This window comes from Amblyomma maculatum, chromosome 10 (genome assembly GCF_055883805.1).
Source record: "Amblyomma maculatum isolate TAMU_Amacu chromosome 10, ASM5588380v1, whole genome shotgun sequence".
Classification (NCBI taxonomy): domain Eukaryota; kingdom Metazoa; phylum Arthropoda; class Arachnida; order Ixodida; family Ixodidae; genus Amblyomma; species Amblyomma maculatum.
In genome coordinates this window covers 103,293,715-103,307,405 of record NC_139353.1, presented here as the reverse complement: position 1 = coordinate 103,307,405, position 13,691 = coordinate 103,293,715, and the positions used below count along the sequence as shown (strand labels likewise).

Here is a 13,691-nt window from a genome sequence, read left to right as displayed (position 1 = left end):
TCAAAATTTCTTGCTATATCCCGTGGCCCATACCGAGTTCTGGAGCGCACCTCTCCGGTTAATTATGTGGTGGAACCTCTTACGCCTTCTCATGATCTACGCCGGCGCGGACGCAAGATTGTGCACGTCCAGCGCCTTCAACCCTATTACGATCCTGCCGTCTTGCTCACGCCGTAAGTCGCCAGGATGTCTCCTTTTCGTCCCGCGGGTAATTGTGAAGAGGAAGAAGTACACGAAGAACATTCTAGGCAGTGGCATCGTGATCGCTGTGCGTGTTGGACCTGACGGTGTTCGCTGTTGCTGTGCTCGCCGCTGATCTGCCCAGTCCTGCTGATCGTGTCTTGCTGATATGATCAATAAACTCCCACCTTACTCTAAAGTATCATTCATCGACGTTTTTTACAGACTTGGTGTCCGTCCTGCCGCGAGACAGCATCGTATACCCCCGTCCCGTACGTCGTAGCAGCATCGTTTACGCAACCTATTGTTGAGAAAAACGTCCAAAAACGTGAGCTTTCGAATTAAATAAGGTTAGACTGGAAAGTGGTGAAGCAGAAACATATCACAGCCGAACTCGGACTGTCGACGCATGCTTCCCGCATACCCTCTCGGCAATCATGTTGCGATTTATTTGATTCTTTGCGCAGTCCACGATCACGCATTGCTGTCCCAATGACATTACTACTAAAAGGAGCGCTAATAAAGGTATTTAAGTCTCTCAAACGATAACATACCGAGGTTCAAGGCTCCTCTGCTATGCATGAAGCGTGCGAATGTGCAGCCCATTCGGTACTGGCAACATTGGGCCGACACAAGCAATATGGTTGGAGAGTATTTTTCTCCTCTCCTGCTCGATCTCGGTAAAGCGGCTTATATGTTCAACACATACGCACTTCTGCTGGTACGTACGTTCGGTAATAGCTGAATAAATGTATGTTCCATCTTAGTTACTGACTTCAGCTCGATTGTCACAGCAGTGCAATCCTTATACACTAAAATGCAAGTGGATGAGTTGTTTTGATGCGTGCTGCATGGTCTGAGTTTGGCTTCCATATTCACATCCTGCAGTGCAATATTATCTGGTGATTTGTCCAATGAATCTGTGTATTGCTTTGCAAATCCCACTTCCTTCTAAACCCCTTGCAGTTCCACTGTAAAAACACCAACTTAGGAGGGCGGGACATGTAGAACACTAAAGGAAGTCGCGCTAGGTGCATCACCTCTGGTGTCGGGCAAATCATCAGCTCCAATTGCCGATTATCAACCCGGCCAGTTAATTTTGGAACCTTCACCCGCGTAGATTCAGCAAGCTCCTGTAGTTTTCGAGCAATTGATTTCAAAAGCCTTGCAGCTTATTAAGACGGGGCTCCAAGATCCCCTTTAAGACACGCTCTACCGCTGCTTAAATGCCCCTCTCAATAGCTGCCTGAATGTTTTTCTCAATAATAGTTTGCTGACTTTCCTCGAGGCTCGTCTGTATATTCTGCATTATACGAGCTTCCAATGCGGAACGTCGTTCAACAAACATCGCTCGACAGCTGCTTCAATTCCGGCATCTTTCTCTGTGGCAACAGCCCCCTTTTCGGTCTCCGGCGCCACTACGTTACTGTTTCCCTCCTCTTCCTGTTTCGTACCCTGAGGGTTAAGAGTTTGTGCCTGCTCAGTAGGAAGGAGGGGAGCATCCTCCTCCATTGCAGATTCGCCAGGAGTTTCTGGCATCTTGTCACCTTTGCCGATATCCTCTTTTCATGACTTTTACACTTCAATAGCTCCTGTTTTAATATGCTATTTTCTTCCTAAAGTCTTTCAACAGCTAACGTAGGAGGCGGTGAAGCGACAACACGTGCCCAGCTCACCTTGCTGCCCGTGGTGTTCTCCGACTCGGCTCCTCCAAGCCTCTTGTCACCTGGACGACCGCTTCCTTCAGTCCCCAGCTTCTTCCGTGATTTCGGTCCAGGCCCTGAATTCCCTTCTGAAGTCTCGGGATTGACACTGGTTGCTGTAGTGCCCACCACCAGGCTTCCGCCCGGCTCCGAAACGATTCCTGTATGTCCAGATGAAGTCTGCGGAGCTCGTGAGATGGGCACCCCCGCAAACTAGGCATCGGGGCTGGCACTCATGACCCTCTTCTTGGGTGGTTTTCGCAAACACCCCAGAGACGTGGGAGTCTCTCCTGTGTACTTCCGAGCCAGCAGACCAACGCTGGCTTATCCAGCGCGCGGTGGACACCGCGGCATCCCAAACGATCCCCGCCGACCTCCTTTAAGTCAGCGCAATCGGTCCTTTGACTGGTCCCTTGTTTTTGGGCGCAATAAAAGCGTTCACCACCACCACCCGCAGGCCCGGCAGAGATTTCATCATGGATTAGGGCAGACATCCACCTTATTCCCCACTGTTCCATAGCGTGTCTTCCGGTAGAGAAGGACGGGCACAGCTTCCCCCCAGTAGAACACGTTGAACAGCACTGTACGGACTACGAACGTAATCACCGCTGCGTTCGACTCTCCTAATTTCCTCAAACCCACCACGGGAGTGTCTGGCAAGTAAATAGCTTGAGCACTATCTGGTTCTGACACTTTCGGAGCCACTTGAATTACTCCACGACACGTATTGTCGGGCATCTTGAGGTAGACATGCACCGCTTGCATTTGCCCGCCAATCCGCAGTTTCTCGACCGCGAGGAGTAGCCGAATGAGCTCTGCGTCTCGAATTCCAACTGTGATTATGTTTTGATTTCAGGCTGGCCATATTGCAAGCGCCTGTGATTTGCGTTCGATACCGGCAGCAGCACATATAGCTTCTCCTATCTGATTCGTACCTTGAAATTTGACAAATTGAGCATTCCTCTGGGTTTCATGACCACGACAGAGTCTTCAGTGCAGTATTTGGGCTCCACTGGTTTCCAACGCTTCGGTTGAAGCGGTTTACTTGGCGCTGAACTGGGGTCATGGCCGTCAGCAGCGTCTCCACAGCGCTAGCGTTCCTGCCATTCCGAGCTCGCGCGCCTCGCAGACGCTTGCTCTTTTTCTTCTAATTTCTTCCGAATAGCATATTCAGTGGCTTCATTGAAAACTGACTTCTTCGTAGCCTGTAGCTCCACTACTTGCATGCTTTTCGCGTCGTAGCCTCGTAGAAAACTCATGACTGCCGTGCCTAGTGCCGCATCAGCGGCCCGGTATCGTCGCCAAGCTTTAGGCTTAGCAGCTGCGCCAATGTGGTCGAGTGACAAAGTCCCGTAAAATCGCCAAAGGAGGCCCACCTGGATGCAGTTCGTCGTTGTTGCGGGTGCTTGTTGCGGCGTATATTGCAACAGCAATCTTTCGTCGATGCGGGTGCACAGTTGCGGCATTCGTTCCACAGGGAATTCGTCGTCGTTGCTGGCGCATTGTGTCGGCGTCGAGATGGCGTTGTGATCGGTAACCGCGGACTTTTCCAATGTCGATGCATAGTCTTTTTGTTTCCGCCTCTATGGGGGCCTACCGAAAGTGATGTCAACCGATCCTACCTCTGAAGTTCGCTTGTTTCAGGTTTTTTGCAGGGGACTGGGCGATAAGCCCTGCGCTGCCCGTGAAGAACTCGCGGTAGGAGGCAAAGGGCGAGCCCTGCGCGACAGTGATTGAGATTGTTGGAGGCTAGACAGAACACGGTGATAGTCATTGACGAAACCTTCAAAATCTCGGAGTTATTCGCAATAACACGGCCAAGGAGAATCGCCGGAACATTCTTCGAGGCCCAGTCGACGATTCGCTGCAGTGAAGGTGTAATGGCCGTCAGTCGGGTGCCCGCCACTCGACTGCTTTCCGTAGACGTCCAGGAATTTGTTACGCACTGGATCATTGGGGCTGATGGTCTCTGCATAGATATGTTGACAGGTATGAAAGACGCTGACGGGCACGGAGATTATCGCAGAACTTCGGCGTATGTGGGGCGGTAACATTCAGGTGGCGTAAGAGGAGGAGCAGGCTGAGATTCCCCGCTTGGAAACGACGACCGGAGCGCTTGCTGCACCGCGTCAATGATAATGCTCTCAAGAGAGGTTGGGGCCAGTTGAGGTGAGCCATACAGCAGTTGGAGTTCGTGCACAATCGAACGTACGAGCTTTCGTAGCACACGTATGTCAATACCGTGCGATGCTAACTCGGCAGTCTCGGAGGTGGTGTGCACGCTTCAATCGTGTGCCGAAGCTCGCTGCTGAAGTACTTTCTCAATTGTGGATGTTTCCGCAAGAAAATGTGCGGCAATATTTGTAGGGCCGCATACCATGCCTGCAAAAAGCTCCGTTTTGATGCCACGCATGAGGTTGCCAGATGATTTTCTTCGGACATTGTATAATCTCTGTCCATCTCTCTCTGGAATAGGAGGGAGCGTTCCGCCCGTTCGCGACCATCTGAGCAACGGAGTGTTTCCGCAAGATGGCGCTTACTCCAAGACAGCTGCTCTTCACGGTACTCGAACCACATCGAGCGCCGTCCTCAAGGCGTGTTTTTAAGGCGATTGGCGTCATCCCAGACGTTGAACGTAGCAACCATTTCGTAGTGCTGCAACCAGTTGTCGAAGTCTTCAACTTTTAGCCACTGAAAGTTATTTTGGACGCGTGGGTTCTGATGCGTCACGTAGGTAAAGCGTCTGAAGCGTCATCTCGTTGTCTCCCGGTAGATATGCCCAATGGGGAAGCATCAGGTGGTAGACCTCCTTGATGGCGGCTGGTGCGGCGAAACGACGTTTCTGCGAATATGTGACTAGCACTCCGGCTGAGCGGAGGGGCATCGACATCAGACCTCACCTCTACCAGTTCGTCACTGCGTTGATGGCAGGGGCTAGCTGCATAGAGCCGGTACAGCTGGTAATCTGCGGTCACAGTTTAAAATGCGTCCGCGAGTGTGCGGCCGACCCACTTCAACGTTATTCACTACGAGCGCCCCCTGCCAATATAAAGACAATTTTATTTTTAGTCTACATGCTAGGGCTTTCCCATGGCGGCTTTTGATGCTGTTGTTTGTTGAAGAAGGTATTCATGATTAGTAATATTTTGCCTCTAGCGAATTCATCGAACCCCTCCCTGCTACTCCTTGTCGCAATGCCATAGTTACCCATAGCCTGGTGCCATTTTCGCTTTAACTACCTTTGCATTCAAGTCGCCCATCAGTACAGTGTGCTGTGGCTTTAGTTCCACATTCCCAATTCTAAATTTACGTTATTGGTTTCGCTAGCTTGGTCATTGTACCGCTCAAGAAGCTTAATTAGAATGTATGCTACGATGTCATTATTACTACAGAACTTATCCATGTTTTCGCTTATATGTTCATTGAAAGCGAACCCTACTCCTAGGTCACGATTCTCAGGTAAACCCTGATTACACATTACATGCCCATCCTTTATTACAGTATTCCCTGATTTGTCCTCCTAACCTCATGCATTCCCATGGTATTCCAAATTCATGCCCCCTACGTCCTCTAACAGCCCTGCTAACCTCTCCCCACAAGCTTGGATTATAGAATTAAACGTTGTCATGGTCAGTTTACACCTGGAGCCTTCGGTCGCTTATCAACGCTAGTCGTGAAGTTTAATAGAGCGGAAAAGGAAGAGGGAGACGGTGCACTGTAGCTGAAGGAAGAGCTGTCGTTTCAAAATAACGTGTCTGATAAACATTGCAGATAACAATTCTGCGGTTACAGTCATGAGAGTTTTGAAAGAGCCCCAGTAGGTTTACGCACACTTGCTCAAAAGGAGATCTTGGCGGAGGCCGGGGAATACACAAGCGGGAGTTTTGGGACTCGCACACTGATCCCAGCTCGCCACATACTTCTCAGTGGTTTCCCGCATCCGTGGTCAATAGAAACGTTGTTGGACGCGATGGAGTGTACTCGCGGATTCCAAGTGTTCCGGAGCGCGACCATCATGCATGGCGCTCGAAACAGGGGATTGTGGACTGTGAGGTACCACCAGAAAGCAGTGGAGGCCAAAGCCACAGTAGTCCTTATGGTACAAAAGGCAGCCACGTACACAAAAAGGTCGGTAAGCCATGTAGTTCAGTACAGCGGTAAAGAATGGCTTCCCTTTCTCATCCTGCCTCTGCTCAGTGCGGAAGTTACGGGCGTCAGTTATCGGAGGTAATACCGCGGCAACTCAATCGTCAAGATTGTCTCCGTCACTTTCTGTAGCAAAGGGCAAAAGTGAGAGACAGTCCTCGTCAGCGTGCTGGAGCTCCCTCTTGTGTGACACCGTGTAATCAAATCCTTGCAAACGGATTCCCCACCGCTGAAAGTGACCAGACTGATCGCTGAGGTTATTAAGCATACACAGGGAATGATGGACAGGAGCCATTGCTAAAGGGCGTCTGTACAAATAGCCACGAAACCACTGAACTGCGGAAACTGCGGCGAGACACTTTTTCTCCGTAATAGTGTAATTGCGTTCCGGATTACTTAAGAAACAACTGGGGTAAGCTATAAAGTGTTCCTTGTCGCAATACCGCTGAATCAAACCAGCACAGATGCCAACACCACTGGCGTCAGCGAGCACTTCTCTAGGGGCAGAAGGGTTGAAATGCCAAATAATTGGATGCAATATTAGTACAAGCTTTGGTGAAAAGAAGAGTCACAACCAGGTGTCCACTCGTAGGGGGTGTCTTTACGGATAAGGCACGTGAGCGGTTGAGCAGTGTTAGCGAAAGGTAGAATTAAGCGGCGAAAATATGAGCCGAGGCCGAGGAAACATCGAAGTTCATTTACTTCATAGGCTTTTGAATTGATGCAACTGCTCTTGCTTCTGTGGGTCAGGTTTGATGCCTTCACGATCAACAAAGTGGCCAAGAACCAAAGTCTGCCGTTCACCGAAGCGACACTTTTTCGCAATCAATGCGAGACCAGCTTCTTTCAGGCAGTCCAGTACAAGCGCCACACGTTCATTGCGCTCATGGAATTTCCGACCAAAAAAGACATTATTGAGAAAGCAAATACATATATGCCATTTTAAGCCACGTAGTATGGTATTCATAAATAGCTCGAAAGTTGCAGGAGCATTGCGCAGCCCGAACGGCATTACAATAAATCCAAGCAAGCCGTCGGATGTGAAAAAAGAGCTCTAATACTTTTCCCGTGGGTGCATGGGTGTCTGCCAATATCCGACCACACATGAACAGATGAAGAGGATGACGCGGAGTGCAGGAGAAAGGCATAAGGTTTGAATAATACCTTCGTCCAGCATATCCTGAACCTCTTCACTGATCTCCTGAAGTCCTCCCAGTGACATTCTATATGTTATGTCGAACTAGGTGATAAACCTGTATCAACTCGATATTGGGTACGTGTGAGGGGAATGCACCGTGAATCACTTCGCTCCGAAAATTCAAAGATGGACGAGTGCTTAAAGTGTAAAGATTCCAGTATCTAACATGTTTTGCTTGTTAGAGATTTGCTGATCATCTGGCGCAGTTGGGATTAAGGCGCTAGAGCAGAAAAAACTCTTCTGAGGCTTCTTTTATCAAAGCCACTGACGGAGAAACATCATCTTGGCTGCACGTGGCAATCTTAATATTCACGGGCAAAATCATCGGTTGCGCAGAGCAGTTGATGGCACAGAGGCTGAGCCACCCTTGACCACCGACAACACGCAGTGAGGAACATCAATGAGTTTCTTGCAACAGGAGTAATGAAGCGGCGCCATCGTCACATCGAAGGTGTCGGAGGCACGACTGGGGCGCAAAACTGGGACGCACACATTAGAATTGACTGGTACATGGGTACCCTGGGACACACAAAACACATCGTCCTGCTCTGGGGACTCCTCTAAGAGCCAAGACGAAAGGGAACTGTCTGTGCAGAGCTCTCCGGAGCGACAATCAACCGTAGCCCCACACAATTAAAAAAAATTGGCAGAGGCTTAGCTTGGTTAAACCCGGTAGGTTGCGAAAGCATCTTTAGCAGTAGTCGGCATCGTAGTCATACGCACCGCCGTCTCTCACGGACGGCGCGAGTCGGTCGCCGCTTTATACAGCTGTATAACGTCACAACACCTGTGGCGCTCCTGGCGGAGAAAGCGGGAGTTAGACCGCCGTTCATTCGAACCGCCGTCTCTCACGGACGGCGCGAGTTAGTCGCCCAGCTTTGAGGCGTGACGTCGCACAGATGTCATGCGAAAGGTCATTTCATGTGCACCGCTGTCACACCGCAAAGGCTTGAAAGTGAAAGTAGTATTGCTTTCGCAATAAAAAAAAACATACCGAGAATCTAGCCATACTTACGTCGCGAAAGCACTGCAAACTCCGCGGTGAATATCGTTTTCCAAGGCGCACTGTAGCATTGCACATTTTCAAAAGACCCAACAACTCACCACTCGTACCAGGAAAATTCACATTTCTGTCCCATATAAACATAACTTTGCATCCTAAGTGCTTAAAAGTTAAGCTTAATGGAAATGGGTGCCGTCATATCCACTAAAGCCGTTTCGCCACACTATCAGAAAGCACAGAAAGAGTGCGTTTATAATTATAACATGTGGAGGAATTTCTACAGGTAGCGCACAGTATCCAGCAGCCCACCTCGAGCGGCCGCGCTGACTAGTTTTCCGGCATTGGGGATACAGACCGTCTCTGTGACCTTGATGACGAAAAGTGGCGCGTAGAAGACGCGGCGGTTGTGAGAAGCTGTGGTCGGAACCAGGAGGGTGACTACGTGGTCCCTTAGTCTGCGGAACATCGTATGAAGATGGAGGCTATTGCCAAGAAGGACCGTAGAAACGGTTACCTGGCTGAGCTTGGTTGACTGGGCGATCGTAGCCGTTTAGTGGGCGATTGCGGTAGTAACGAGCCACGTGCCCCTCAATGCCATGATGGTGACAGACGGGCATGGCACAGTAAAAACCTTCGCTCATGGAAGGCTCCATTAAAGCATGAATCATCTGATAATCGAACGTATCTGCAGGTCTTCGGGCTGGACACCGGGAAGAGCGGGCAGGTGGTGGGGTCGGACGGAAGTCATAACGCGGCTCGTAGTGCTGCAACAAGTGAGCCGTATCGGAGTCGTAGCGAGACGGAAGATAATAGCTATCGACCCTTGCCGTTAGGCTGTAGGTGTTACTGTATACCCCATTGACGGAGTTCATCCCGGGTCTCAAAGGAATATCTCGAGGAAAGGTTACATGGGCAGCCGCGAATGGTGGACACCACGCACAGAACCCGAACTGCTGTAGTTGCTGGTTGACTATTTGCCGGGTCGTCGATAACGATTCTGTGAAGCTATTTTCAATGCTAGCCATAGTTGAAATGTTGGCTACCCGCCCAAAATTTGTCTTTATGCGACATGTCTCCATGTCTGAAAAATGCGCACATGGCGAATGAGATTAGAAGCGGCGTCCAGGTCATGTTTTGCTATCAAGCGATTGCGAACATAGTGAGCGATTCCTTTCATCAAATGTTCTACTTTATCGTCTTCGGTCATCTGAGCATTCGTTGGTTTACAGTGCTTCAAGATTTCCTCTATATAGGGTTTGCACGTTTCTTTCGGTAGCTGAGCCCTATGTTCGCCCAGGTGTTCAGCGCACCACTTGCGCGTAAGGCAGGAACAAAAGCACTGGCGCTGTTGGGTAACAAAATGCTCCAAGGAAGTCAGACTCCCGGTGGTTTTCGATCTACACAACACGGTATTTGTCAGGAAGAAAACCACGTTCGCAAGCTGAGCAGCGGCATCCCATCGGTTGTAGCAGCTCACGCGTCAGTAGTGGGTCAGACGCCAGTCAACGTCCTCGCCAGCCGCTCCTGCGAAAGCCCTGTTCTCCTGAAGTGTTTGCGAGAAACCGGTCTCTTCGCCAGCAGGCCGGTCACCAACCTGTATTGCAGCGTCACTGTTGGCTGCTGACGGTTCATCGGCAGGCTGCACTGGTCAATGATTCTCGGACAGCTAGGCGACGACTCCTACGATGCTTCATTTCTAGCTGTGCTGAATTTATTGCCTAGAATATTTACCCTGGCACCTCCCCCACAGTGCCGCAGCCCGTAACGTGACAAGAAAGATCATGCAGGTTTTAAAGGTCATGATCACACAGTCAGCGGCACCGTAGCGCAGGAACCACCAAACAATGCCCAAGAGAACGCGCACCTCAAACTCCTCATCTTTCCTGCTTTGCCTGGCTTTATGAACACTTCTCCGTAGCAATAATACAAGACTCTGTTGATAAAGATATAAAGAATGTTTCAATCTATCCTCGAACGTGAAGACGCGGCGATGGCGGGTAGAAGAGCCAGAATGTTTTTTTTATTTTACACCCGGACGTTTACTTACACGTTTTTGGCGGCGTACCAAATGTTGAAGAACGCAATTTGTCTTAGCAAATCTTAGCTTTGCATTAATTCATATATGACTAGCTTGCATATAAGACATTGCATATACGAGACGAACCAGCTGAAATTAAGTATTCATGGCATACTTTATTACCAACCCTAAGGGGAAAAGGTGTTTGTCACTTTGGCAGCCTGCACCATTTCACATTGCTTCTTCAAAGCATGCCTCATTTCAATATTTGCTCGACTTTGAGGTATCCCTCTAAATTCAGCCGGCATAACTGCAGCTTTCTGGTTCGATTACTTGAGCCCCGCAGTTAAGGTTGGACCTTAACCGGAAGGAGTGTATATGAGGTGTTCAATACTTCTGAACCGAATGGGAGCGAAACATTTGGCTCCGAGTGACCAAGTGTTGCTGCGAATACTAACAGCCTTTCCTTTAAAGCATCAAAGTTCAATGGTATTCTAGACAGGATGCACTTCCATGTTCAGCACATACGATGCCGACAGACGCTTTCCTGCTGCACTTGGTAAGCTCTAAGCGATGGCTCGTTCGTGCGGAGCGCACAAACTACACTGCTCTGAAATTATTTCAGAGCCATATAAACCACGTGAAGCGGCAAAGCTCATCGCCGATCTCGACGTCGTATTTCACTCAACCACTGATTTGTGATTGCGGAAGCCCGTTGTTGTCATTAAGCGACTTGGCGGTGTCCCTTCGCCAGAGATTCTTCCCGTTGTTCGGGCAGCTCGGCCACCCGCCTAGCCTTTCTCGCATCGTTTTTACGCTGTCGGCCAGCCTTGCATCACGCGATGGTTTCTGGTTAACAAAAATATTTCCCGCAGCCTGTACTGCCGCCATGAGGAGTATGGCCGCTCTGCTTCTTCCATGGTGTATGTCTCAGGAGCGCATGAATTGTCCCGGCTTATATCGCAGTTGCGGGGAGCGGCTCGGAGCATGAATAGTGAAGCTAATAGCGAGGTGATGACGTCACGCGCGCCGGATTCGGTGACGTCGATTCGGCACACAAAGCTGTGGTTCCAGCGCAACTGGTTGCCATGGTACTGCGCATTCGGAGTTGTGGCCTCGGTTACGCGAAATGCGCGTCTACTAGCCTAGTGTAGCTTTTGCTAAAAAACATTTAGTGTTCATGAATATCAACACATAAAACATTCCACCGTTTTGACGGCAACTAAACTACGTTGTTGCGCATATGGTGTTGCGTTTTCTAACTAAGCTGATGCTGTTATGAATTTTAATACTTATTTCGCCTTCATAAAGCTTGCGTTCATGTCATTCCATTGAACAATCCTCGATGTGTTCAGTTTATTTTCAATGACTATTCACATTACACTGGTGTCGCATCATTTAAACTTATATCACATCTCCCTAACCTTGAAATCATGATTGGCCTTTATAATATGTTTTTTTTTATTTCCCAATTGATTGCATAATTTTATCTGCACATCACTTTCTTTACTTACAAACTATTGAAATTCAGTATGCGTTCCGTATACGCCACATCATTGTATCTTTTTTCTTTCTTCGCACAAACAAGCGAATGAATAGTAAGATCGGTCTGACCCTCTACGCAACGCTATTGCTGCCAATTTCAAGATTGCCGTTAAACATGTTATCTTTCAAAGAAGATGCCCGCCGCTCATTCAAAACCCCTTCCGTGGGTCATTTGAGGAATAATAACTTACTAAGAAGTTACCTACTGTGTGTTCCAGCAGTGTAGAAGTATAATAAAACGAAAGGCTAAGCTCGCTTTGAGGCTTTGACATTAAAACCGTAAATTGAGATGCCACGTGGTGACGTTCGGGAATCAATCAAAGAAACCACGGTCAATGATATTATTTATGCGGTACAATGATATGTTTACGGATAAGAAGGAACAGTTTTAGATCCCGCGGCGGCTCAGGGTATGCAGCAAACAGCTACTCAGCCATATACCACTGTGTCGATCCTAATCTTTTCAGGGCTATTTTGAAGTAGAAAGAACGAACGTTTGCTGTAAAATGTCAAAGCACGCTAAACAATTGATTCTGATTTATTTCATTCTGAATCCTTCCACATGACGTCTTTCATAGTTCATGGGTCGTGTTAAGATGCAGAACCGAACAATTGGAGCTTTGTATATCAGTCGGACGCCATGTTTCACAAAGTAGCTGTAAAATAAGTATGTATCTCTGCGTTAGACTTCTCAGATTGTCCTGTTAAGAATTGGTGGTAGACAGATGCGTTTATTGCATGCAGAGGCAGAGGTTGGTCAAAAAGTTGAATAGTTGGCCTGCTACTCTGCGCTAGAAGAGGATATAAGCAGAAGAATGAGAAATGTTATGAAGGAAGTGCGTGAAAATATAATCCGAACTTTTCGCCATCTGTTCGCCTGATTTCAAAGGAATGCCTTATGCCGGATACCCTTCGGCGCATATATACATTAGGCACTTATTTGTGCTCTTCTTGTGAATATGTACAATGCTTCCACGTAACCAAATTCAAGTTGCAGCTTGTGTATTCCTGTTTGCGTTTTTGATTCCAGAAATAGTGATGAATAAAATAGCTGCAATGCACTGATGCTTGCAATAATAACCTTGCTTGCGGGAGCAGCTTTACACTCTTACAGAAAATAAGATGTCGAAAATAGATGATATTTCGCAGTGCAACGTTTATAGTCGCAGGCAGCTTAAAGTACTTATGAAAGCATACATAAACACTTCGAAGAAAGAAGCTCGCATAAATGACTAGCTTGCTGGATGTTGGATACGTAAATTGCCTTCCATAAATAACGCTGATTTTTCTGAATACACGCGTGCTTCCTTGCGTATTTTGCACCGAGGCCATTGGCATCTCTCAACAATACTGTCCAGGCACTTGTCACGGCGAATGTGGCAACTAAAACGATGCCACTGGATACACGTGTTCCTCTGAGTGAGGCAAAAACGGCAGCGAATGAGCAGCCTTTTATGGTGGCATTAATGGAATGAATATGAACGTCACAACAGAAGCTTCTCGAAATAGAATTTTCGTATCTTGATACTAAAGAGAACAAGGTTAATCTTAATGCATTAGTTAACTAAGTACCGGGACTTAAATGTCCAAAACGTTTGGAAAACGTTCGCCAAACAAACGATATTTCAGCTGTAGTGGATGCGGAGTGATTAAAAATAGACCGAATTCCTTCAAGCTGTCGGCTTGCTGTAGGATGAATAAAACTGGTCCTGGTTAGATACGTACATAGGCATCTGCCTTCTGCAGGAGGATTTGACGTCTACTGCATTCCCCTTTTCGCTTCTTGATTTTCTCTACCTCGTCCGAATACTCCACACCTTGCTAGATTTTGTCGGTATTGTTTCGTTGCTGCCGATTATCGCAGCCACAGTCAAGGTTCTTTTTCGACCTGCAACCATG

General features: G+C 48.2%; 1 pseudogene; it reads right to left on the bottom strand.

Moving 5' to 3' along the window:
- Positions 1-2,357: 2,357 nt before the first annotated feature.
- On the bottom strand, positions 2,358-3,142 carry LOC146177155 (uncharacterized; annotated as a pseudogene).
- Positions 3,143-13,691: the final 10,549 nt, after the last annotated feature.